Source organism: Neolamprologus brichardi, chromosome 19, assembly GCF_056152115.1.
Source record: "Neolamprologus brichardi isolate AB-2024 chromosome 19, ASM5615211v1, whole genome shotgun sequence".
Classification (NCBI taxonomy): domain Eukaryota; kingdom Metazoa; phylum Chordata; class Actinopteri; order Cichliformes; family Cichlidae; genus Neolamprologus; species Neolamprologus brichardi.
In genome coordinates this window covers 905,137-932,320 of record NC_142122.1, presented here as the reverse complement: position 1 = coordinate 932,320, position 27,184 = coordinate 905,137, and the positions used below count along the sequence as shown (strand labels likewise).

The 27,184-nt window shown below is 48.0% G+C and overlaps 1 protein-coding gene across 11 annotated transcripts in view; it reads right to left on the bottom strand.

Moving 5' to 3' along the window:
• Positions 1 to 27,184, bottom strand: part of myt1lb (myelin transcription factor 1-like, b) — a 116,481-nt gene that overhangs the window by 74,682 nt on the left and 14,615 nt on the right. For 9 of the 11 annotated variants that reach the window (XM_087832699.1, XM_087832697.1, XM_087832698.1 and 6 more), the window contains one exon: positions 58 to 171. The gene's annotated coding sequence lies outside the window, so the exon portion shown is untranslated. Of the gene's footprint in view, positions 1 to 57; positions 172 to 983; positions 1,213 to 9,447; positions 9,543 to 27,184 lie in introns of those variants that run through there. The other 2 variants (XM_087832700.1, XM_087832701.1) reach the window with 2 other exon arrangements.

The window sequence follows — 27,184 nt, the reverse complement described above, 5'->3', positions numbered from 1 at the left end:
TCATTGTTGCCATGATTTCAGGAGGAAAACCAACATGATCCTGCAGACGCGCTGTACCTGAAGCGTTGTGGGCGTGACACAGCTCGTTGGCCCCGACCTCTGCTTCCAGCGTGACCTTCTGACGTTCGGCGAGGGAGGAGCGGCTCACCACGTCTCCTCCAAACTCATTTTCTGCACAGAGGGAGGAAGGAGAACACGCATCATTAAAATCATTCCCAGAACAATCCCATTCACACACAGAGCCGTGACAGCGTCTGAAATTTCCTCTCCTCCTTTGACTCCGGGCTCATGAATAGTCATATAGCGTCAGCTATGCGGCGCACGCCAAAGCCAACGCTGATTTCCGCCATAACGACGGCCGCTTGTCGTGTGCGATAGGCTTGGCAACATGGGGTAATTAGCTAGATCTATCATCTGCTGCAGGAAGTGGGGACAAATATAGCTAATGATCCGTGCCTGCCTCCATGATTCCTCTCCTCGGCTCTCCATCCTCTGCTGAGCTCGAGGAAGAGGAGGCAGAGAGGGGGGTCCCCGCTCTGTCGATGGGAAAAAAATGACCCGAGATGGAGAAAGGGAAGAAGACGGAGGAGACGGAGGTGTGAGGGAACATGTCAACCCTCCCTCCGCCTGTCAATGCTCCTCCATCCACTGCAGCTAATTGAGAAAACGTATGGAAGGAGAACAGATGAGGTGTCGATGGTGTGTAGAGTGAAGGCCCCCATAGGGAGCGCAGCAGACGGCCGTAACACACACACACACACACACACACACACACACACACACACACACACACACGCTGAAAGCAGAGTGAATCCAAACAATAGCTGCTCCCTGAGGACTAACAGCCGTACACTGAGTGTGTCTGCGTTATGTAAAAGGAGTGCTGGTGCTTAAGCGGACTTTACTTTGAACCAGCAGGGGGTCTCTTTCTACCCCCATCCACACACACACACACACAAACACACACACACACACACACACACCTCTGCTTTCCACTTTCTTTGCAGCGTTTCTTCTTTGTAGTTTGAACGGTGCGTGCGGAGGCAGCGTGGGTGGGGGCTGTAAGGGGATCGCACAAACAACTTTGAAAGTGGCTATTAACAGGAAACCCTAATGTGAAACAATGGGACACTCTAACTATATTTTCATTTTACGAGCGCGGCCCCACTGCCTTTGTTTCATGAAAAAAACACGTCAGAGGCTGCCGGTTCGTATTTGATTACAGCCTCCGGGGCATTTCATTCAGAAAACGTGGGAATAAAACAAAGTCGGAGCGGATTCGGACGTGGGTGGCTGCAGAAATGTAAAACCTGCAGATAAAACAGCAGCTCGAGAGGTAAAAGAATCAACCGTTTGCTTCCTGTTTCTGAGCACCTTTTTAGGCGAACTCGTCTATCTGTCGGACGACTGTGCAAAAATGTAAAACTGTAAATTAATTTTCTCGCACATGTTTATTCCTCTTTATAGTCACGACTGTGCAGCCGGACAACGAGACAAACGCTGCGAACCAACCGACTTTTACAGACCTCGACTTCATGAAACATTTGTGAGTCCAAATGAAACAAACTCTTTCAGCTTCAATGAAATGATCTCCGAATTCATGAGTTAAAAGATTTACGAGAGCTTAGCAGGAAATTACTGAAACATTTATGCTTTTGCTTGAATTCTGGACGTAAACAGTAGGGGTGGGGGGAAAAATGGATACTGTGTAGCATGGTGATATTTTGTTTGCTAATAATGTATGGATACAGGGACAGCAGAAATCGATATTTTGTTACAAAAAAGGTTTTTGTGCTCTGACTTCAGAGCATGTTGATCCTTTTTCTGAGCAAGAATCCTGACATTCCTTCACTGTCCAAATGTGTTTAACTTGTTTTTGGCAGCAATAAACATGACAGTTTACTTATTTTAATTTAAGACAGCACGAGGTCGTTAATCTGCTGCTGCACGGTTTGGAATAAATCTACAGCGCCAGGTTTGAAAAAGCTGCACAGAAACATCAGCAATAATCAGGTCTCACCCAAAGTTTCCATTTCTGTTTAACCCTTTAAGACCTACCATAGAACCAAGTCCGCCAGAGCTTATATTATATGTTTACATGCTGTGGAGCCATTTTTGGGAGCATTTCAAGTTGATATACATCAATACAACCATTACAGGCTAAATTTTAATAATATGTCTGCATTAAGTGCATAGTAATTACATAAATTGCAAAAAAAAAAAGTGTAACAAACTACAAAAAAATTGAAAATCGTTTTTGTTTTTTTAACATATATTTCTAGTTAGAGAAATTTAAGAGGCTTATCCCTCAAAACTGTAAATACAAAAAAGTTGCACAAAATAGTTTCCCACCACAGGAAATTTATTTTGAGTGTCTTCATAGTTTTATTTTTGAAATACACCAATTTTTATACACTGCAGGAAAAACGGAAATAAATATTATAATGCAAATTTGCAAATTTGCAAAAAAGCAGCATATGCATCAAAATAAACTATTTCCAGCAGTGCAATATGACTCCTAAGCATCCCAGAAACCACACAGAAAGTCATAAAGTCAAACATAACTTTTAAAAACACCAGTATAGGCTCATGAGGCCCTGATGGTAAAAAAACTACATTTCCGCAAAATGACGTCACTTCCGGTTTCGGGCAGGTCATGGCGGACATGCGATAGTTCGCGCTGACGTCTATTCCAACGTAGGAAGTGTTATGAACAGCTGATCGGATCAGCAAAGCGTGTTTCTGGAATATTATGTTTTTGTTGCTGCAAGTGCTTTTTATGCAGTTTTTGCAAAGCTATATGTGGAAGGAAACTGTGACCGAGGACAAGCTGATGGCATAAGATGTAAGTACAACTCCTCCGGTTTCATATGCAAAAAAAATTATTGCGCTAGCTCACGTGATTGCAGAGCTACCGGGATTTAAAAATAGTTACGCAAAACGGAGCGTGCCCGCTCCGACTGGCTTTAAAGGGTTAAACATTCTGATATTATCTTCACATCATCATCCAAACATTTCATGTTTTATTATTTTTTACCTGTTTAGCATCTCTCTGTTAAACGTCTTTACTTGCAATAATATCAATAACTACAGCAGTTCAGCTCCTGTATTTGAGGTCAGCAGCAGTCACAGGACAGAGTAAACCTCTGGAGTCAAACATCTGGAGAGGGCAGCAAATAACCAACATCCACACAGCCAGCACCGTGCAGAACATTTATCAAGCTCTAAACCATGAAGAAAAAACTGTAGTTTTCTTGTAATTCACTCCACAGGAAGTCATGAGACTGGTTCAGTCGCTCTGTTGGCCAGAAAGTTTGGTCAAGAAGTTGGACCTTAGCTCAACTTCCTGGAATGTTTACCAATGAGCTTTGGTGACATACGTCCATAAATACATACTGGGAAAGATTCTCAGAGTCCTCAAGCAAACATCACAAACAAACCCAGATCCAGATCCTGCAGGATCCAGCTCAGACACCTGCTAATCACTGCTCAGTAACATCCACATAAAATCCCAGAACTGATCTTAACCTCACAGCAGCCAAGTTATTTTCAGGTGATGTCATTAAAAATGGTCCCAAATGCTCCAACAGCACAAACAGTTAGCAGGCAGCTAGCTGCTACAGCCATCACCATCCACCTGTCAGTCAAAGAGGCCACGCCCCCAATAATGCAAGCTTTACGTTTTAATAAAATGTAAACAGGCACCAAAAGCAGTTTCTGTATCAGGCTGTAAACATGTTTAGTTTAACATGGTGGGCATGGACTGGCTGGTGGAGCCTCCGGTGGACGTCAGAGGAACTGCAGGTAGTTTCATCAAGCTTAACGTGAGTAATCAGCACAAGTTTCATGTAGCGTCTCCTAACTGTGGACAAATTCATCAAGCTTTGCGAATTATTTCAAGTAAATTTCTCCTCCTTTTACCCCATTAAATACCCAAACACACACACACACACACACACACCCACACACACACACACTCCTGGGTCTTTATAATCAGAGTGCAAGTGATGGGTCTGTCCTCTGATCAAGGTCTTCATGTGGAGGCTGATGACAAATCACAGCTCTGTGACTCCTCATCAGCGCGAAGTGTGTGTGTGTGTCTGTGTGTGCACGCGTGTGCGTGTGGGAAAAGAAGACCGACAAAGGCGTGTATGTGCAGCAGAAACGATGCAGCGCGGCTGTTGGTGTCGATGTTGTTCCGGTCGTGCAGTCGGTTTGCTAATCTGCACGTTTCAGCACAAGGACAGCGACAGGCAGCAAAGCGGAGGAGGAATCGGCCTTCAGCTCGAATGGGAACACACACACACACACACACACACACACACACACACACAGTCGCACACTGGGATGTGCACACAGCTATTCTTGTTCCCCTCCTTTGTTACAAAGGAAGAATATATGACCAAGGACTGTTAGACTGTGTGTGTGTGTGTGTGTGTGTGTGTGTGTGTGTGTGTGTGTGTGTGTGTGTGTGTGTGTGTGTATTCCTAAGAGAAAAAGAAGAGACCATGCCTGCCCTTTTCTGGGCTTCTATATCTATCAAAGCCACAGTACACACTGTAAATAGGCTGGAAGATTGGCTGCACACACACACACACACACACACACACACACACACACACACACACACACACACACACACACTCACTCACTGTAATGATACCCTATTGTATGGTGATGTACACTGCAGTATGGGAAATGGGCTGTGACACAAACTACACACATCACACCCAAAGAAATCACACCAGTCACACAGAAACACACACATATAAGCACATATTACAGCAGAGACACATGCTTTATTCATGTGATGTGTAAGCACGCGCACGCACGCACACACACACACACACACACACTCACTCACAGCCTCTGAGAGCGACTGGGGCTGCCTGACCTACATTCTCGATATGTATACAGGCTGAGAGGAGATGAAATCTCTCTGTTTCTTCCTCTATGTTCTGTATCCTCTATTCTCACACACACACACACACACACAGACACACACACAGACACACACACACACACACACACAGACACACACACACAGGCTGCAGATGCATCCTCAGCCATGTGTGTCCTGATTCTTCATCTTTGCTGCTTTAGATAACAGAAGCTCCTCAGAGTCACAGGTAAGACCGTCTCCTGTTGGTCACACGTCGGTGGGTGATGGAGGATCTGACGCTGCTTTTATCACCATGATATGAAGAAATGTTCCAAAATTATGAGTCAAAAACAGAGATAATCTTTATTAAACACAATAAGTTGTTTACATCTCTGCAGTTTCTTTGAGTCTGAGTTTATATTTTCTTTACAGTATTTTTGTCTTTTGCCTTCTTGTCTCTCTGCTGCTGGAACACCTGAATTTCACCAATGAGGGAAAATAAAGGATATTTCTACTCTACTTTACTGTGTTCTATTCTAACTTATTCACTCATATGTGTCCATTGCAGTAGGCTTTATGCCATGAAGGACGAGGACAGTTACCTGCCTTCATTTTAGATGTAAGCTCACCGCTGTATGTTTAGCTAATCGACTCCATCAGTCTGTTTCTGTCTCTGCATTTATTCTTTTATCGAGCTGTTTCCACCCCGTGGTGCTGAGTGTGTTCAAACTCTGATGTGATCACATCCTCACAACTCCAAAGCTGTTTGTTCATGTTGAGAATGAGACTGATGTGAGATACCAGGTGTACATTACAAGTTTGGGCTAAACGCCTTCTCGTAGCCACATATGCTTTGCATTCTGGGATGTGGCGGGGTATCAGTGTGGGCTAGCAGCTAGCTGTGAAACAAGCGTAATGCTCAGGAACACAGCAGCTTCTTCCTGTTTAGGTTTATCCAGGCTGAAGACACGAAGAGCCGGCGGTTCTTTATGTGCGTGAACAAAAACGGAGATAACCAGAAATGTCCGTCAACCCAGCAACACATACAAACGTGGAAATAAGAACAACAGCTGATCAATCATCGCTGTACCAACGAGTCATTTTTAACCAATCAGGATTCGGGCTCTGCACAGGGTAATCACTCTTCCAACAGAGAATTCCAACACTTCCTGTCGGATCGCTTTCTAATAACCTCCTACACAGTCAGACCTCTTTTTACGAGGCGAGGTGTCGCCCCCTGCTGGACACGAGAAAGAACGCACTTCTGTGTTAGCGTCAGTGTTAGCGTCTGTGTTAGCGTCTGTGTTAGCGTCAGTGTTAGCGTCAGTGTTAGCGTCACTTTTCCGTCCTGGAGTCGAGTCGATTGTTATTTATGATTTCTAAGGAAGAAAAACAGCAAATCGAGCAGCTGTTTTATCATTTATGAATAATCGCCTTGAACAGTGATGTTTGAACTATAAACCAGCTGTAAGTGTGCAGAAGGTGTGCGATCACCAGTCAATGAGAAGCTAAATCAAATATGGCGCTATATCGAGGCTTTCCATATACCAGCTTCCAATCTCTGCTGCTTTTCTATTCTCCAGCTCGGTCACAGAGAGACGATTTATCTCTTTGTATAGTTTCTAATAATGAGCCCAAAGGCAGCAGCCTGATCTAAACACTCAGTTTATCACCATGTTTTCTATTCTTGGAGCTCTGTGATGTCACAGAGACTTACAAACCCCACCCACCTGCTGTTCAGAGCCACCGTAGGACAGCCAATCCAAAAGAAGCTGGCTTAAAGGAGGAGGAGCTACACGGGCTTGTTTCATACAGAATGAAGGGAGTGGCTATGAAATAAAGAAGGCTTATTATGAACTGTGACTCGTGAAAAGCCTTTCTAAAAGAGTGTGAAGCTAGAAAACAGATCACCCCTTACTCATTACTGCAGTAGGCAAACCGCAGCGTGTCTCTAACCTGCAGACGTAACACAGGTTAGCACATGTAACACAAATGAAAACAATGAAGAATTTCATGTCTCACGAGTGAAAATAAGAGCCTTTAAAACATTTTATGACCTGCCTTTTTAAAAAATCTAATTCAATACTTTATGAGGATCCACAGGAATAAAATATTTACATCCCCAAAAGCAGTGCAGACATGAGCTTCTTCAGAGAAAGGTGAGACGGGGAGGACGGCGTGCAGGCAGAGGGCGAGATAACTCGGTGATGAGAAGTGGAATTAACGTATGCCTGCGTACAAATATGTGTTTATTGGAGATGGGATCGGTCTGATAATGAAGCCAGCTGGCGCCTTTTCTCTTCTTCACGCCGCTCGCTGGAAATCAATGGACCGCAAACACGCGGGGATAAAACCAGCAGCACGCATCTCCTCTCTGACTGAAAGGCACCCGAACCTTCTAACGCCACGTCGGCGCCGCTTGCTCATCCGGCTGTGCAGAGAGCAGATCCACCTCCGGAGCGTCTGCGGGAGCTCCCCCTCCCTCCCCTCATGCCCCGACAGCACAGAGGTTAGTGATTCAAAAGGTTCTCGGTGTAAAAAAAGACCTGATCCACTATATCCCCAAACTAAACCACCCAAACCCTCTAAATCCCAGCGAGGCGTTACACTGACCACACTGTCAAAACATTGATACAGCACAAACCAACAAATCCTGCGACCCTGCATCCCGCCTGCTTTAATATTACAGCCTTTCCCCAACAAATCCTGCTGCAGGTGAAGAGCAGCGAGGACGACACGTTACACATTTGTCTCAAACTTTTTCATCACAGCTTCTCATATCCAGTCACCCCACGTAAAATTAACCAATCAGCTGATTGTTGCTGATATTTAACCTTCAAAATGTGAATATTTTCAGAGACGCTCTGAGTACACAGAGGTGGGAAAAGCTGGTCAAAGTCCACGAAAACAGAGCAGACCCATGTTTCTCCAAACGAGCAGCACTACTTCACTATTTCATCCAGCAATGGGGGTGTGGCCTGGCCTGACAGCCAATGAAATCTGCCCTCTTATTGACTGTATGACTTTATGAGTCGTTATCGTCACTAAAGCACAAAGATTCAGTTCAAGTTACAAACTCATAGAAAATAAAAAAGATGAAATTTTTATGTGTTGCATCACAATTTTGAGCCGTCGGCACGGAACCACAGAAATCCACAGAAATCCACAGAAATCCACTCAAGTCTGTGGAAACTTAAAGCTTAAAAGCTCTAAAGCCAAACTCACATTTCTGATTATTCAATGGAGAAAACTTTAAGAAGTGCATTCTGGGTAAACTCGGGGTTTGAGTCCCCACGTGGGCTGGGAGCAGAAGTGCATTCTGGGTAAACTCTCGGGGTTTGAGTCCCCACGTGGGCTTGCAGCAGAAGTGCATTCTGGGTAAACTCGGGGTTTGAATCCCCACGTGGGCTCAGAGCAGAAGTGCATTCTGGGTAAACTTTCGGGGTTTGAGTCCCCACGTGGACTCGGAGCAGAAGTGCATTCTGGGTAAACTCGGGGTTTGAGTCCCCACGTGGACTCAGAGCAGAAGTGCATTCTGGGTAAACTCGGGGTTTGAGTCCCCACGTGGACTCAGAGCAGAAGTGCATTCTGGGTAAACTTTCGGGGTTTGAGTCCCCACGTGGACTCGGAGCAGAAGTGCATTCTGGGTAAACTCGGGGTTTGAGTCCCCACGTGGACTCGGAGCAGAAGTGCATTCTGGGTAAACTCGGGGTTTGAATCCCCACGTGGGCTCAGAGCAGAAGTGCATTCTGGGTAAACTTTCGGGGTTTGAGTCCCCACGTGGACTCGGAGCAGAAGTGCATTCTGGGTAAACTCGGGGTTTGAGTCCCCACGTGGACTCGGAGCAGAAGTGCATTCTGGGTAAACTCGGGGTTTGAGTCCCCACGTGGACTCAGAGCAGAAGTGCATTCTGGGTAAACTCGGGGTTTGAATCCCCACGTGGGCTCAGAGCAGAAGTGCATTCTGGGTAAACTTTCGGGGTTTGAGTCCCCACGTGGACTCGGAGCAGAAGTGCATTCTGGGTAAACTCGGGGTTTGAGTCCCCACGTGGACTCGGAGCAGAAGTGCATTCTGGGTAAACTCGGGGTTTGAATCCCCACGTGGGCTCGGAGCAGAAGTGCATTCTGGGTAAACTCTCGGGCTCAGTGGTACCGGGATCATCTTTAAACATTTTTTTCATCCCTGAGAGTTTTTCGTTGCGGGAAAATAACGGCCTCGCCAACTGTGAGCCGAAGCTGAAACTGTTCATTTTATATTCACGTGAAAGTAAAATTCTGCTTCATCAGATACACCGAAAAAATGAAAACAGCATGACGCAGCACATTCGTTTACATATGAATGCCTTTTTAAAGCCGACTCGCAGCAGAAACAATGATTGTGGAAATAGCCGACACCTCCAGGATCCTTCCGGAGGCTGTCGGACTATTACAGAAACGTCCTTGTTAAAGCAGAGTGCAGGAGCGAGCTCCTCCCCCCGCCGTCCCCCGCCGCCCCTCTCCTCTCTAATCTTATTGAGGCTGCGGGCCTCTCACACCGGGCACACAGGCAGAGAAACACAGACTCACCTGCATCAAATCAGCACATATCTGATTGGAACTGTTGGCTGATCTCCTGCTACAACAGCTAAAAAATGAATCTGCCTGTCGGTCTGAATCTCTCCCACAAAATATCTTTGGACACAGCGGTGCCGCCGGAGACTCCGAGGTTCAAGGGTGAGAGGAGCTGTCAGGCAGTGAAGTGGACTGGCTCTTTATGACTTCCCTGCACCTATCAAAGAGGAAGAGCACGCCAAGGTAAAAGCAGTTTTCTGACCCACTTTTCTCTTCAAGGACGCCAGAGATGGAACTGACCGCGTGCCTGACCTGCCGAGGCTTCACAAACACAGGCGGCGAGCCGCGTGGCGTCCACGCCGGCGGTCTGGGAGGAAAATAAAGCAACGCGGCAACACGCGCGCCGTGCTCGTTATTAGCTGCATCCCTCCTAAAAAGACACAAATGCACACACGCAGCTAAAAGTGCACTCCTCCATCCTCCTTCTCTGGGGAGGCGCCTCCCCTGTAAGGGCGCAGAGTGGGGGAAATAACATCGGGCGAACAGCCGCCGCAATTACCCACAGTGGGGTAATCACCAGCACAATGCAATATGGGCTGGCTGCCTGGGAGAGAGAGCGAAATACTCAGGTGAGGAAAGAAGCCAGACAGCAATCAGCCCAGCAGGACGAGGGAGAGAGGGAGAGAGGGAGGAGAGCAAAGGGCCATTCTTTAATTTCCAAGGGAGAGCCAGGGCCTTAATTACTTGATGAGTCTCCTCTCTTTCTCTTCTTCTCTGTGGCTGTTAGAAAAAAGCAGAGAGGGAGCGCGTATAGCGGCCTATTATGGGACTGGGAAGACTCCAATCACCTCTCAGCACAGACAGCGAGCGGCGAGAACAACATAGCGGTGATGGAGAGAGGGAGAGGTGATTTACGCCTTTAGAAGTGTTAACACCATCTCTCATCCCCGGCAGCTATAGAACACCAAGGTCGAGGAGGGAGACTTGAAATAGCCGCAGGAAAACAGGAGGCTGAGCGGCGCCTCCGCCTATAGAAAACACAGTGTTCACACCGGCGGAGAGGCGGAGACTCTCCCCGCGTCCCCGGGGCTCGACGACGTCTGTTACACGTGCAAAGCTAAATAATCACAAAGCATTAACGACCCGTAACGTCTGCAGACACACGGCCGCCCTCTGATCCAAACCACAGATCAGTCGGCCGTGTGGGGAGCGCTCGCTGCAGGTTGCTAGGTGAAACTGGTGCAATCACGTATTGCATGAAAACCTCATTCGCCAACTAACTGCTGAGAGATTGGGGACAAGTTGATGACTGCAGCTGGTTGTCTTTTCCTGGGTCAAACTAAATCAAACTAAATGGCCTCAAAGGAAAAACGAAACTGCCCGCACATCACAGGCACGAAGAACAATGGAGCGCTCCCACCCAACGACGAGACGCTGACACGTCCGTGAGCCGCTGTGCATCAGCAGCAACTGCTTGCTAACCCCTCACAAACATTCACTGGTCCTCAACCAGCAAACCCAAATCTGCATTTGACCCCACAGAGCGGCTGGTGGTCCCTGATAGGTCCCAGGGCCCGTGTGATTGGAGCTTAATCAGCAGATTACATTTAGACGTCTGCCTGACAAAAAGCCAGAAACCCAGCTGACATCATTCCTCATGATGAGCTCCAGATCCATAAACGTTTTTCAGGATGGCTCCATTATCTGGTTCCTCGGTGACACGTTTCACAGTTAGAGCTTTACTCAGACACGATTCCTTCAGCGTTTCTTTGGCTTTTCCGTGCTGCCTTCCTTCTTCTTAATCAGCCAACATGCATGCTGTTATTGGGCTCCATATCAAATTGGATGAAATGCAATCAAAGCCCACTCCCACTTAAGAAGAAGGAACAGGCTCTGGCTGTCTGCAGGCGCCCATCTGATGTGTTCACTGTTAGGTCCCGTGTACAGTGTCTTTCTAAGCAGTTTGCAGCCATCGGCCCGGGACACCAGCAGGTCCAAACGTCCAGGCGTGATGTCTCTTCTCGGCTCGGTGACTCAGCCTTACAGTGGTTTGTTTCAGACTTAAGAACTACACGTTATCACTAATGTTTCAGCCCATTAATCTATGCAGGAGGTGTCCTTGGGCAGTGGTGCAGTCTTCATCTATTACATGTGCAGGGTGAAGAAAGGGCTCGACAATAACGGAGCAGCTTTCAGTGCTAAAGCTCCAGTTAATGAAAACAAGATGAACACAAAGATCTACATCAGATGATTTACAGTCATAACCGTCAGTCAGTGTCCTAAACAGGAAGTTACATCGCCATGCATCACGCCACTGGTGCTAAAAGTAACATTATTATTCTTTGACTCTGTGGGATTAAAATGTGTTACTTATTCATCAAAGCTGTAGTTTAGCATCCATTTAAAGCTCGTACACTTCTACACTGATGACTCTCAAACATACCTACATTATTACAGTATCTGCCTGCAGGAGGTCAAATACTGGAGTCACGTGGCCAGAGGAGACCTCGGCGTCACGCTGGCGTGTTGGTGGCATCGGACACAAATGCATTATTTGGTTACATTTTATGACCAATTATCATCGATTTCCTGCAAACATAACATCTGCTTTGACTTGTAGCAATAAGTTTTCCATGAACACTCAGCAACACCTGCAGTATAAAGTGTAACGAAGCGTCCCGATCAGTCCATGAAGCGCTGCTGCACATTTGGAGCGCGGCAGCTTTGTGTCTTCTGTGCACTTTAACATTAAATGTGATTTTATTTCGTAATGTCACATTGTCTACAACAACGGTCCAGACTGATCGATAGGAACATCTTCCTAGCTGCACTTTGTGCTCAGAAATCTGAACGATGTCAGACGCCGGCCGCGGTGGGCGAGCTGCATGTGTCCACCTGTCATTGGAGGCTGAATGCTTGTTCACAGGGCCAGTTTATATGATCTTTCCTCAACACACAAAGACCACTGTGAAGACCCCGTTTGCACGATTGTGCAGTGAAATGATTTCTTTGAAGATTAGGGATCATTTATCTGGTCAGAGGGGAGTTTAACCTGAAGCTACGCGAACCCGATGCCGGGCCGACGCTCTCCGGCTAATGAAGCGGCTCCTTTTGTGTGGCGTTTTCCAACCTTCGCTGCTTCTCCTCAGTCGTATCGGATCTCCGGGACTGATTGATAAGGACGCGAGAGCAGGATGAGCGCGCTCGCCTCGGCGTTGCAGGTATACAAACACGTGGACTAAATCAACGTGTTTGTGCGCGTTTGATTGCGCCCTGGTCTCAATGCACTGATGAGCTCTATTGTTCTCTTCTGTTTTCTCCCATCTTCTACCCTCTCTCCATCCTTCCTCTGCCCTCCCACCCCCTGCCTGACTGCCAGCGTCTACCCAGAATACCAATGATGCAGTCTGCAGATAGATAGGGCTGTCTGTCACATGACCCTATATGTCCTGAGGCTTTACCCCAGGATGACAGCAGGCGTAGCGCGTGCACGCACACACTCCCACACAAAGGTACTCCCAGTACGGCGTGCCGTATCTCAGCACAGGCACCGAAGCATGGCAGCACACACAAAATATTCAGAGCTATACACTCGCTCGGGCAAGCTAATGGGCACGCACACACCGAATCACCGCAGGGGAGAGAGGCAGAGAGCGAGCGAGCGGACACCCCGTCACCGCTCACACATGCCGTCTCTCTATCTGCCTCTCTCGCCATCACACACACAGCGCTGCAGGCGAGACAGAAAAACACTGAATATCCCCCCAATTCCATCCATCTCCACCAACACACACACACACACGCTCCTGTGGGAAGGCACCCCACCCCTGTTTCTCACACAAACACATTCGTCACTGACAAGGCTCTACACAGTCACCGGGTATCCTGTGGCACCAAAAATAGCAGCCCCTAATAGGACGGGATAGAAACGGTCCCCTCGCTCTCTGCTCAAATCAGCTCCGCGTTTCCAGTGTGGGATTCGAAGGCGTCGGGCTACACGAAGCAGAATTTGTTTCGATTTGAATGAATCACACGGTAATTTAAAAACGGCTCCCCCAAAGCCAGAGAGCATCCTCCGAGGGGGACGGCGGCGGGCTGCACCCTCCACCCCGAGTCTGCAGGAGTCACCGCACGTATAAGACAGCAAGGCCGCTTCATCGCTGGTATTAGTCACTAACACCTGCGCGTGACTCACGTGTTTCCTGTTTTTATGCACATGAGCTGGATGCATTTCCTGTTAGCAGAACCTCTGCCTCCAATTAAGTCAAATTTCACTGTTAGATTATGTTAAATTACTGCACCTGCTCTTTTTACTGCGTGTTTACTGTAAGACAAGAAACGCTGTCACTGATGTTTCCATATGAAACTGAGTGCATTCATTTATTTGTTGATTTAACCTCCTCAGACCTGAACTCTTCCACGGCAGCATTTTTAATTTCTCTTTGATATTTGGTCACATTGGGGCCCGATGAATGTAAAAACAAAGAATTACCAGATTTATTTACCTTATTCTTGTTTTTCAGAAAAATCAGAGCCACATGTGAAGATATTCGTTTAAATCTGATAGAACAGTAGCAGCATGATGTCCTCGTAAGTGGATATCAGTCCCTCGTAGAGCAAAATTGAGTATTTTAGTCTAAATAACCCAAAATGTGACGTCCACATATGTGGACGCAGGTCCTGGGAGGTTAAATAAAATACTGTTAAACTACAGTACAGTAGATTTACCAGCATTGTAGTTTTAAATACTAATTACCAGTGTTGGTCAAGTTACTTGAAAAAAGTAATCAGTAACTAATTACTGATTACTTCCCCAAAAAAGTAATCCCATTACTTTACTGATTACTTATTTTCAAAAGTAATTAATTACTTAGTTACTTAGTTACTTTTTAAAAACACGATTTACAACCTGAATAGGTGATAAAGTGATAGATCTTTCAGCCCAATTCTACTTTTTCTACATAATCATCATACAAAATGTAATCAAATGGAAAAGTCTCTTTTTAAAACTTGTTTTATTAGTTTTAATCTTTTAACTTTATGCATCAAACAAAAATTTAATTATCTGCAACATTCTCTGACTGGAAGAAATTAGTTTAACATTTAAACCTATTTTCTGCACATTCCAGCACATAAAATAAAATATTTTGTGTGTTTACACTCAGTCTTTCAAATAGATGCAAGTAAAACACAGCAGAAAATAAATAAAGTCAAAGACTAGCGGTCCTGTTGCTCTATTTTCACCTGTAAAGCAGGAGTGGGGTAGGCGGAGGGTTACCCTGGTGCAGGTGTGCAGCGGTCAGTGGAAGAATCCGCGAGTTTCTCTGTGAGTTTCCCATTACGTCGTAGCTACTCGGAGCTTGTTTGGAAGTTTAGGGGTTTTTTCGCTGTAAAAAGAAGTTTTCTTCCCACGCACAACGGACACTAATGTTTTTATCACTTTTTATGGAATCAAACTCAAAGTAAGGTCAGTACTTCCACGCTTTAAACGCTGCACGCTCATACTCTCTCTGCACTCGATATATGATCCATTGTTGATCTGCACACAGCTGTTGTCACCAACGTCGCACTCGCTTACGTCACTGTCATGAGACATTCTCGCAAAAAATCACGGTTTTAGTAACGCAGTAACGCAGCGTTCCTACGGGAAAGTAACCGTAATCTAATTACCTTTTTTGCAATAGTAATCCCTTACTTTACTCGTTACTTGAAAAAAGTAATCTGCTAATTACTGGCAGACGTGGAGAAAAGCTGCTGTAACATATGTGTATAAACTGCAGTATATAAGAGCTGCACGCTAACATACAGAAACAGAAAAACTTCACAGGATTGTGAATAATTAAGTAGAAATCTGTGACGGTTATTTTAAAATGTTTGCGTGACTGAGACAAATCTGCAGGTTCAGCCTCCTCGACCAGGAACTCTGCAGCGATTAATCGTCTTCAGAGTTTACAGAAAAACGTGCATTAAATACGCGTTTGATCGAGTAGCATTCCTGCAACAGCTGCACGCATTAAACAGAAGGATCGCAGCAAAGCTGATCTCGTGCCGTCGTTCCAGAGCATCAAGAAGAAGAATGGAAGGTGTGGCTGGTTAATAACAGCACAGACTGTCAGCTGATGGTTTGCACGGTGCTATAAAGACTGTATATGTGTGTAGATCACAGTGTGAGCAGGAGTAACAAAGCAAATGTAGCTGCTGCAACTTTACAGTCAGTTAACAGCAGAACGTCTCACGATGTGCCTCGTTGTGGTCACGTTACACTCTCAACACCGCAGCAGTGCACATAACTGCAGCCTGTTTTCACCCTGTGTCACTACGAGAAACACTGAAAATAATTCAAACCAAAATTAATCAGAAAAGAAAAGAAATGTAACAACAAATACAACAAATTAATATGATTTAAATACAAATCACACAATTACATCACAAATACTGATTTATGTCAGTTTGATGTCTGTTTTAAATATTTAGATCTTTTTATTCTTTATCTCGACTGCGACAGCTCTGATCCTCCGTACTAATGTGGGGATATTTACTCAGACATGATAGACGTGCACTGCTCACGTGCACGTGAAAACGGCGAGGAGAAACCCTGCAGCACGCTGTCGAGCTGTACTGTTTATTTTAATCTCATTAATAATGAGAGACCATGATAATGACGTCATTAATGATCTGTGATTGTGGACGTTACACATCAAAGAATAAAACGACTTCATCAAAGAGCAGCAACGAGACAAAAAACTCCAGAGCAAAGCGGCGTCCGAGTCTCCGACCTCAAAGCTCAGCTGTGCGTGGAGCTGACGCCGGCAGCAGCCGTAAAGCTGCGACCGATCCCCGACGAGTCGCCGACAAACACACGACTCTCAGAAAAGAAACGGGCGATTAACGCGCCGCTTGCAAATGAATCTGATTGGAGATCGTCCCAGAGTCGCACCGGCGACGTGGAGCTCGTTTCAGTAATTATCAGCTTGGCGCTCGGCGTGCCAGCACGCACTGAAAAACACTACAGCGAGCTGCAAACACGAGCGGCGCATGAGCGGCTGCGCGTATACGTCGCCGTGTTGGGGCTCGTCTTTTCTTTCCCTCGTATGTCTCCTAACACCTGTTGTGAAATATGTATATGTGCGTTTCTGGATCCTTGTCAGGAAACTTGTTATGTTGATATCACACTGCGCGCCGCAGCGACATCAAGGTGACAGCTCGAGAAAAGGTGGGATGTTTTTATGCAAATGGCGCCTGAGCGGAGCTGCAACCAGAAAAAGACTCGCGAGCTGCGCAGGTACGCGGCGAGCGTTGGAGGTTCTGAGGTGGGTTTCTGCATATGTGTGCGTGAGTGGGGGGAGCAGGGCTGCACATGTGTGAGTGGGCTCAGGTGGATTGTGAACTCCACAGATGGACACTCGGAGCAGCTTCGCGCCCTGCAGCAAACACACACACTCACACTCCCACGCACGGCTGTAACATTAACCTCGTGTAACTGTAGCCGAGAGAAAGCCGTAAAAAACCCTCCTCAGCACCTCGAATCACGTATCGACACGCTGATCCAATAATTCAGCTGTCCAAACACCAGGAAAGTCGAATCGGCCTCCAGATTCTAACGTTTCGTCTGCGTCCTGAAGATGCCTCTGCAGAGAGGTTTCCTTCATTTTAACTCTGCAAACAAGACGATCGGGAAATATTATACAGTCGAAATGAAACCTGCTGCCATCAGAAATAGAAACGTGCTTCACTCTATTTGACTTGTTTATTGTTGCTGATCATGAAACAGAAGAATATGATATAGAAACGTAACTATGACACACAGAGCTAAGTTTAGACTTTAATTATAATACGGTCGTTTTCCTTTTGCAGTGATGCTCTGAGATGCAGGCAAAGCAGCAGCACAGAGGTGAGGATGGGACGGAGGCAGGGCAGGAGGTGGGCTGCACCACCACCTGCCGACTTCACCGCCTCAAACACCAGCTTGATTTCACGTCATGAGTGGTGATGAGCTGGGCCTGCAGCTGTGCGGGTTACAGCCAATGATCAGGGACCAGCAGGTCCTTTTGTTGCTTCTGCAGTGAGTTCCTCTTCACTCATGTCTGCAGAGTTGTGCTGTAACATCCTGACAATTAACCCGACACGCATGTCTTTGGATAGTGGGAGGAGCCTGTGCAGGAGAACATGCAAAAGTCAACATGAAAGACCTCGTGTGACGAGGAGGTTTAACCAAACTATCAGCGTCTGAGAGCAGCGTCCTGCCAGGTGTTTGACCTCTACGTGTCGCATAGAAGCGTTTATATTATTTATGCTTCCTGGAGACCTCCTCGCTGTCTCTGTCTGTCAGTCAGTCAGGCAGGTGAGCGTCACACCTGGCCTGAAAGCAGCTCCTCTCTGCAGCATCTTGTGCTGCCTTCTGATCTGGGGGTTGAATCTGTGTCCAGAAATAGCGCGTTCCTAACAGTCACATGGCGTGATCTAAATGTGTCGAGGGGGTGAAAATAGCAGCTCGGTGCGACATGACTAAAACATTAAAGACCCGAGCGAAGGAGAGGCCGCGCGCCTCATTCACGGCTTTCTGTTTTCGACCTTTACACGGCGCCGTTTGTCGCTCCGGCTCCTCGTTTCGTGCCTTCGTTCACCTCTTTGTGCCACTGTGTGCTAAGAGTCTCTCCCCTCACAGGCTCGTCTTCCATCCCGGCTGGAGGTTGAAGGGATGAAGGGCTGGCGGAGGCGGGGGGTTGGTGTAGACGGAGGCTGTGTGGAGCTGCTCGCTCCCCGAGGAGCCTCTTCTGCCAGCCCAGTGCCACAGATCAGCAGTCAGCCAGCCAGCCGTGCACTGACCTCATCCCTCTCCCTCTCTCTCCTCTATTTCTGTCTCCTTCTATCTCGCTCTGCCTCCCTGCCAGAGGCACTCGCTGTCCCCGTGTCTCCTTCCTACGCCAACTGCCTGTCCTGCTACCAACGGTGCATGTCTGTCTGGCAACCTCTCCGCCCGCCTTTCTGTCTGTCTCTCCTCCAGCCGGTCTTTCTATTATTCCTGCAGTCCTCCTGTCTGCCTGCCTGTCCATCTGCCTGTCTGCCTGCCAGCCTCCTTCTCCAGCCAATACCTCCACAGCGGAAAGCGTCCAGGCTGTCGGCCGCTCTGCCAATCTGCCCGACTATCTGCCCGTCTATTCGTCATCTGTTTGTGTCTCTGTTTGTTTGCCCGCTCGTCTATCTGCCTGTTTACCTGTCTGCCTCTCCATCTGTCTGCTGTCTGTCTCGCTGCACGGCTGTCTGCGTCCAGGTAAAGAGGCAAACGCAGCCCTGCTGCCGCTCTGTAGCGGCCTGTGAAATCATTCTGCAAAAATCTGATCTAAAGCGTAAAAAAGAGAAACAGAGGACACAACAAATGACAGGAAAACATCAGACTCGGCACAAAGCCTGAAGCATCTGCAGTCTGAAGGTGAAGCAGAGCATCTGTCGGGCTGATGATGGGCTCAGTGTGGTTCTGATAATCCTCGAGCACCACCAGGCCCAGAAACATCCACCCACCACCAGGTGAGAGCTTCATCAGAGACGTCACTCTGGATCAAATCAGCTCTCCATCGTTCTGGCTGGATGCTGTGAACTCTGTTTATGGTTAAAACACGAACACATGAAATATTCTCATTGTTATAAACATGTTTTCATCCACACAGGCCGCCGTGACTTTGGCTCTGCACCCCACCCAGGTAGGTTCAACTGTGTGGACTGTGCGTTATGCTGCTCCCAGTGCTGCTGGCTACGAACGATGATGGAAACCAGTTTAACCAGAGTGAAAATCCAACACGTTCTCACTCCCAAAGCGTAACATTTTACGCTAGGTGACAAATCGTCAACATATTACGTTTTCGGCTACCCACCACGTTCCTGAATGACGACCTTGGAAAAATGAGGAAATATGAGAACTGTATGGACTCAATCTACACATGTTCGCTCTTTTTCTTCAAATCGCTTAGAAACACGCTATTTAACGTCATTAAAGTCATGGTTAAGCTCAGGAATAAGGTTTAGGGCTGGAACGTCTATTACCGCGGGAGCGTCATTGCACTGGATTTCGGCCATAACCCGCCGCGTACCATAAGAACGCCGAAGGTCTCCTTTCGCGTTCCTCAGGAACGCCGCGGGACGTGACAAAACGTCGGCATGTTACGCCTCGGGAGTGAGAACGGGCTGCTCCCAGTGCTGCTGGCTACGAACGATGATGGAAACCAGTTTAACCAGAGTGAAAATCACCCTCTCCTCCTCTGTGGCAAACCAAAGGTCACGACCCCAATAAACAGTAGAAGAAGACTCCATGATGGTGGTGGACGACATTTTATTATGAAAGGATAGTTTGATCCTCTAACTTCCTGTCACCGCTGCAGGTTACAGTGAATGTTTTTCTGCTGCTGTTGGATTGAAATGAAGTGTCTGTGTTTCAGATTTATTTTTTCATCCTGCTGATAAAGTCAACTTTTATCAGCTCTATGTTTAGCAGGAAGTTTCCCACAGGAATAAATAATACCACTGTTTAATAAAAAATGCAAAAACTTTGTTTTTATTATAGAACGTAAATAAAAATGGTTGATGAAATGATGAAATGATTGGAGAGCACCAGCTGACACTGATGAACTGATGGGTTGCAAAGCGGCTTGCAGGATTGATTATCCATCATTAGCTGTTTCATTCCAGCTCACATTTATAATCTGGATTATATTATAGAAGACAATTATTTTTAAGTGGTGTCTTTATCTCAGAGATGAGTGTAAATAACCGTTATTGGTTCATCAGAGCGCCCTCCAGATGAAGCTCCGCCGGTTTGGGCGCAGTGGGATTAAATATTAAGAGAGCGGGCTCTTTGTGCTCGGCTCAGTCTTTTCCTGCTTTAATCTCATATTCACAGACGACGAGCACCTTCCTGCTCCTGTTGTCGACTGTAAATCTCAGTGAGTGATGCACCACAGTTTGTGAGGGTTTCTTTCTTGGCAGACGACGACTTTTCATTCACTGTCTTTCCAAACGAGACGCCCGGAGCGCTCCTCTGTCTTCAGACGCTTGCTCATCAGGCCAACTTCCTGCTAATAGTCCTCCACGCTCTCATTCACAGCTCTGTGCTTTAAAAAAAACAGAAAAGGCTGTCCTGTCTTTTCTCGCTATCCTTTCTGCGCCTCGCTCTCCCATGTCCTCTCCTATTCTTGTCTCAACGGGAGAGCGAGAGAGCGTTTGACTGGCTCCTCTCGACCAAAGGCTGCGCCGCGCGTTCGCTCGGCAGTCAAGGACGAGTCTAATAGAGGTAGAACAAAAGAAGAGGGGCGAGGGAGGCGAGCAGAGAAACAAGCCTGCTGTGGCGCAGGGCTCTTTGAAATCAGTGGAAAATAATAAAGGTGTGCAATTCCCCGACGTTTGGCCCGCACCTCTGTCCACAGGTGGGGAGGGCAGGGGAAGGAAACACAAGTTTACATCTCGCACGGCGCCACGGGAGGCTTCAAATGAGCGCTGCATCTCCTCCTGCACAACCACAGCCACGTGCATTATGTTCATTCACTGCAGGGTCAACAAGATGCTTCACATCCCATCCACCTCCAATTTTTCCTGCATGTAATCTTCTCTCATTTCACGAGAGATCGCTTCTACACGGCGTTCAGGCTGATTCTGCCTCACCGCGTTCTCTTTGTCTCCACCCGTGCGCTACAAATAAAGTAAAAACAATAGAGTACAAGCGTTTCCTGTCTCGCTGTTCTCTCGCCGTTTGTGTTTACGCTCACTCCCACATGAAGCACATTTAAATGCCTCTGCAGCGAGATGGCTAATCCCTGTTGTGGATTGGCCCAGTTAGCGGTTCCCGGCTTTTGGAGGGGAACGCGGGGATGAGGCGGGAGGGTGCAGTGGGTAAACCCGGCCCATGTTTCTGCAGCACTGATAGATGTTATCTGTGTCAGCCTTTGTTTCTTCCTCCCTCTCCTCCTCCTGTTTCTCCCTCCACAGCCTGTCTCCTGCTCCTCTTCTTCTTATTATTTTTGCCGCGCTCCTCTCCTCCCTCCTCCTTCGATCCGGTGCCCAGATGCAGAGACGGCAGCTGTGTTGTGTTTTAAAGTGTGCCCGGTTGAAACCGCTGCGCCTGGCATCTGCTGTTGGCAGAAAATAATAATAACCAACCCCCACTATAGGCATGCGTCTCTCTCTCTGCTCTCGCTGCCTTTTAATCCTCTGAAACGAGATGAAACACAGCGGCCGTGCTTTTGGGGATGAAAGGGTTAACCTGCTGCAGAGCTCCTCTTCCAGCAAGCTCACTAATAACCACCAATTACTGAGCTGTACACGAGAAAAGAAAAAACAAAAAGGGCCCTCTATGTTAGTCAGGGCTTGTTAGCCTCTGGGCATGTGGCTAGCTAGCTAGCTAACTAGTCTCTCTCCTGGAGTAGCCTAAATGAGCTCCCTGCAGATTTCTAATTCCAGTGTTTGCTAGACATGATGCACAGGAGCCTCCTGATCAAGCTAACAAGCTAAACGTGCCGGGTGGCAGTCTGGCAGCGCTTCTCGTAGCTGTCAACAAAGAGACTGACAACGTCGTCAGCTAGCTAGGGATCTCATTTAAGCCAGCTAATCAGACACAGCCGTGCTTCGTGCTAAGGTGGCGTCCTCCCTGCTAAGGTGGCGTCCTCCCGAGGGCAAAGCTTCGGAGACGAGGGGAGCGCATCCAGCTCTGCCACCCAAACACAGGCCGATGGAGAAGCGGGCGGGCGGGCGGGCTGCGTTAGCTGGCCGGGGCTGCAATTAGGTGCCCAGAGCTCAACGCCCACACGCCTCAAATGAGACGCCATCTCTCCATCCCCGCCCTCCCTCAGCTTCTGCAAACAGGCTCCCGGGCGCCTGGAAGCTGCTGCACACACACACACACACCTATATATATATTTTCCATGTGCAGCATATACATGTATCATCAAGCTACCAACAGGAGACGAGCTCGCCCACGCAGATTTATGCAAAAACACATAAAGACATGAAAGCAGACAACGAGGGAACATTTAAATACAAATACTCTTTTGTACACTTTTTATAGAGTTAGAGCTCAACAAGTCCCTCAAAGCTACACCTGCTTACACCTAAAGCCGCCTGTCCTCGTCCCCGGGGCGTCAATTAGAGCCAAAGCCACTGACGCGGTTCGTTTACGCACGAGGCGTCCTCTGGCTCCGAGCGGCCAAGGTTGAGGTTTACTGCAGTGAAGACCTCACCTCAGAAACCTGACCGATGTGGCAAAAGCAGTGTGCAGTGGACGGCAGGTGTTATCGTAATGTTTCAGCTCTGAAGGCTGTTATTGGTGTGAGCTTCTACCGTTTTGTGAGTTTGTACATATTCTGCAAACAGAAGACGATTTTCCCGTGAACGCTTTTACTGTTTATGTGATTCTGTCGAACAGTGGGACCATGTGAAGACTGCCACATTTGAAAGTCGGCTGCAGTGACATGTAGTACAGGATATACTGACTCACACACATCGCAAAGGTAAAACATGCAGTTCAGCTGTATGTGAATCAGTAATCGGGCTCAGGTGAGCCTCTAAATGTGCTTTGCTGTTGTATCTTTAAGAACTGCACCAAATATATTCCAATTCGGCCGAGGACGAAAATAGAAGCCAAATCAGTCCGAGGCACAGTGTGGAGAAAAAGCGAGCTCGCAATCTCCACTGCAGCCTGTCTCCTCATCTCCCCCGGTCCGTGAGAGCAGAACACACTGGTGCACTGGCTTTTGACCACGGCAATTTTAATCAGTCTTTTTCACACTTCATTGGGAATTCATCGCCGCCTTCCCCCTTCAAACATTGTTTGGGAGAGTTATCAGCAGCAGGCAGCATATCCGGTAATTATACATGCAAGGTATCGCTGGGAGCGGGCTGAATATTTCAGCCAAATGCATGTGCTGCTGAGAGGCACTGGAGGGTACAGCTGCTTCACAAAGCCGGGTCTGCAGCGAGCGGCCGCCATTGAAGAACGCCGTCTGAGCGTCACGTCCAGAGAGCGGTCCTCAGCTCGGCTGAAAGTTTACCGCAACACAGTTTGCATCGCAACGAGGCGGCGCGTCACGCGTGTTGTTCTTTAACGTAAATGATGAATTAAAGCAGATTGCGGCGCCGCAGAGCCGAGGAGCAGATGGAGAGTGTGAGAGCTTCGGCACGTTGCAGAGTCGCGGCACTACGAGAGACTAGATGGCGAAACATTTTCGATGGTGATTGTTTACTGTGTGAGTAAGAGGCCAGCTGTTAATAAGCCCTAAACACACAGCCAGAGAAACACACACACAGAAACCACCAGTCAGACACTAGAGGGTCCTCTGGGGAACATAGCAGCAGAGGCACAACAGTGACTCATCCAAACGGTCACGGCACACACACACACATCCTCGTGGCGGCCGGGCTGTCAGATAGCATCAGCAGCCAGCCTATGGAGCGCTGCTGACAGGTGTGGCCCGCCAGTCACGCACGCACACACGAGCCAGCCTCGTCCTCCAACCCCTCGCCTGACAGGGAACCTCATGCGATAATGTACCCCATTCTGTGACAAAGGGAGCGCGTGCGCCCTGTCGCGTGTGTGTTCGTGGCTTTATCTGCGTGCATACAGTAGGCTGGAGCACGCCAAGGCCAATCGGTGCAACGCTAACGCGCCGCCATGCTACTGCAGCTGAATTGAGAGCGGAGAGGCATGGAGACGGCTCGGATCGATCGAGTAACACACAGCCTGGCTAATTCTCTGTATCGTGTGTGGGCTGCACAGCGCATATAGAGCCGTGTGTTTTTCACAGTGGGGATGGGCTTTCTGACAATGATCTCGCTACATGTGTGTACCGACGGTGTGAAGCACGTCCGTGCAGGAGGGAACAGATCAGCCCGAGTGCAGCTTTATGTGTCACGGCTACACAAACGTAGCATTATTAGGATAAAGGCTCCACGTTTGGAGCTCGAGCCAGAACCACGACCTGTTTCCTGAGCAGTTTGGAGCCTCGAACAGTAGAAACAAGTAGAAACATCATGCAAAAATAATAATAATAACAATGATCCCTCAGGAGACTACAACCTCCCTCTCCCAGGTACATTTGAGTCATGCTACTGGCACCACCTCCACCTCCCAAAACAGGCTTTTGTCAAAGGCTGTGCATTAAAGGTGTCATTTTAGCCTCACTGCTGCTGCTATCCTCAGCGCGTGCAGCCACAAGTGACTGTATGAGAGCGTCACGCAGATGCACATACCTGCTAACTAGTGCTCAGTAACATCCACATCAAACCAGCAGCGATATTATTGGTCAGTAATCACATTCAAATGTACTTAAAATGCTCTGAAACTGCACAAACACGTCCAGAGGTCCAGCTAGCAGCCACAACCGCCTGTGTCGTCATCCGCCTGTCGGTCACAGAGGCCACGCCCCTAACAGTGCAAACTCAAACAGCTGTTATGAAGGTCAAAAAATAGTTTTTGCATCAGGCTTCAAACACGTTAATTTTAACTGGAGCCCCTGCTGGACGTCAGAGGAACTGCAGCTTCATTTTTGCGCTCTGAAGGTTGATGCTAACTTTTCTTCTGTTTGCAAAAAAAAAAAAAAAAAAAAGCTCCGCAGCCTCGCTTCAGCTACACTTTTACAGGTAAGATGAGTGTTAAAGATGTGGAGGTGAGATGGCGCATTATGCAGAAAGTCTGCCGCAGGTACGACGCAGCCTCGCTCAGCCTTCAGCACATAACACAGACACCTGCGTGCAGTCCTACCTGTATCACTGCTCATTGCTCACTCCTAATTACAGGCCATATGTTTGCAGCGTGAAACAATCTTATTCTTACTCGATGAGTACGCGAACGCACTCAGAAGCACGCGCGCCGCATTCAAAAACACGGCAACAGATGGACCGCAAAACACACGCAAACAATAGCCACCCACACCCGGGCACATTAATGCACGTCAGTCACTGCACGCACACACACACACACACACACGCACACACACACACACACATGCACACACACACACACACACACACGCAGACGTATACAGCCCACTCTGTTGCCTCTGAGCGGTCTAGGCAGATCAAATAATCATGCTTTCCATCTGTTTCCATTTCTCTACATTAGCTTTGTGAAGGCGCCCTACAGACCCTGTTAAGAAGCGCCGCAGCCATGGGTAAAATAATGATTCCTCTCTCAGCCCCCCCACTCCTCATTATCTCCATCCAAAGCCGATTCAATGACAGCGAGGAGATACGGCCCTGCTGCATGTTATACTGCTCCGTAATGCCACCGTGCTGTGATATTACGCCGGGTTTGCGGCGCAGAGGGCTTTTAATAGCATCTGAATGGTTATTTTGATGGGACATAGCGTGGGTCACAGAATCAGCTGTGCCTGAAATATGTCCTCCCGATGCTTGTAGCACGGCGCTCCATATCCTGGATAAACCTGCGCCGTGTCTCTAAATAATGTGCTGGGCCGAATCGGCCTACAGTCAGGACATAAAGCACAAACACTGGGATGAATAAGTGAAAATGATAATATCACCATCGTCCTCGTGCACTGAGGTGGGAAGCTGAGATGCAGCCTGTGAGAGAGTGTGCCATCTCGCCACTGAGCCCAGGAAGGAGGGAGGGAGGGTGGGGGGATGTTTGGTCTCTGTTATGCAAGATGGAAATGAGTTTGCCACGCTTTGCTGTAGCCAAGCTATTTTGGAACGGCTCACATCGGAAAACGCTGGGCCGAGCAGGAAAATTAGGTCACTTACACGAGCGGGGCAGCGGCGGCGAGGGGTTAAGACTAAAGGAGCGATGCGCCTAGCGGTATTTATCCAGGGCGGGGGGGACGCAGGAGCTTGACAGAGGCAAAGCGAACGGGAGCGTTTTAGCCGAGACCCGGCGACGACCCGAACGCGCCGCGGCTTCACGTTCCTCCTGCGTTTTGTAGCAGAACACACTACACGCCGTGACTCCTGTCTGTATGCAGAGGCCGGCGCCGGCACACACGCTCTGATTTATTATGCATGGGACTGTGGGGCGCACTCGGTGAGGGAGAATGAGAAACGATGGCATCCCCCTTGTTAGCAGTAAATATGTGATCCATCCCCCTCGTTAACCACTGAACTGAGATGAAGAAATGAAGGCAAAACTCGCCCCTCCAACCCCCCCATCACACCCCTTCACAGTTATATTTGAACTAATCATCCGGCAGGACGGAGAAAATCCTGTTACAGAGACCGATAACAATGAGCAGAGATGCAGAGCAGCCAGAGGAGAGGAGAGACGGGAGAGGGAGAGATAAAGGGAATGACAGAAGGAGCAGAGGAAGGACATGAGGAGGAACTCTGTGTGTGTCTGTGTGTGTCTGTGTGTGTGTGTGCGTCAGGAGGAAGGCCCAGCGGTGCCTCGTCAGCGGTTTCAGGGGGTTGTGTCTGGGGAGGCCTGCAGGTGGCAGGTGGATATGCCCTAGTTTAGTTTGAGCAGCACCTCGTCTGCTAACACGCTCACAGCCTGTATATAAAAGATGGCAGACACTACCGCAAACCCCTTTGACCAGCTGTCTCCAACCTTTTTTCGCCACGGACCGGTTTATGCCCGACAATATTTTCACGGACCGGCCTTTAAGGTGTCGCGGATAAATACAACGGTACCGAAAAAAATAAAATTTATTCATAACACACGTGAAAAGACCCAGGAAAACCGAGTAAACGATAAAAACGATAACAAAATAACGCTGAAAACCGATAAAAACCCTGAAAACTATACATTTCACACCCGAGC